The sequence below is a fragment of the Myotis davidii genome, unplaced genomic scaffold (assembly GCF_000327345.1).
Source record: "Myotis davidii unplaced genomic scaffold, ASM32734v1 scaffold620, whole genome shotgun sequence".
In the NCBI taxonomy this organism is placed as follows: domain Eukaryota; kingdom Metazoa; phylum Chordata; class Mammalia; order Chiroptera; family Vespertilionidae; genus Myotis; species Myotis davidii.
The window spans coordinates 200,584-200,986 of record NW_006292090.1 but is presented as its reverse complement, the minus strand read 5'-3'; the positions used below and the strand labels follow the sequence as shown (position 1 = coordinate 200,986).

Below are 403 nucleotides of genomic sequence, written 5' to 3'. Positions count from 1 at the left end.
GAGAGAGAGAGAGAGAGAACCCTAGAACGAGACAGACGGAATAGAGGAGTTTGGGAGCAGAGGGGTGGTGTGATGGGTGATCGGGTGGCAGGGAAAGAAAGAAAAACCAGTTGACACAAAGGCAGGGACAGAGACCCCGAATAGGACAGAGACCTGGACAGAAAGACCTGGGGGCAGGTATGGGGAGGGGCCCTGGCTCTGTTGACTAACGAGTTCGCCGACCACTGAAGCATCGTCCTGATAACACCCCGGTTGAGGGTTCCAGGGGTCCTCAAACTAGCCTGGGGGAGTCAGAGAGAGCTCTCCAGGCAGGGCCCTGGTGCGGGAAGACACTTCACAGACCCCAGCTCCCTGGCTTCGCCTCCTGCCCAGCAGGGGATAAGGGGGGGGCGGGGCAGCGCTC

The 403-nt window shown here is 60.0% G+C and overlaps 1 protein-coding gene across 1 annotated transcript in view; it reads left to right on the top strand.

Moving 5' to 3' along the window:
• Positions 1-403, top strand: part of PRKCG (protein kinase C gamma) — a gene marked incomplete at its 5' end in the record, with an annotated part of 32,744 nt that overhangs the window by 9,468 nt on the left and 22,873 nt on the right. The window lies entirely within an intron of this gene.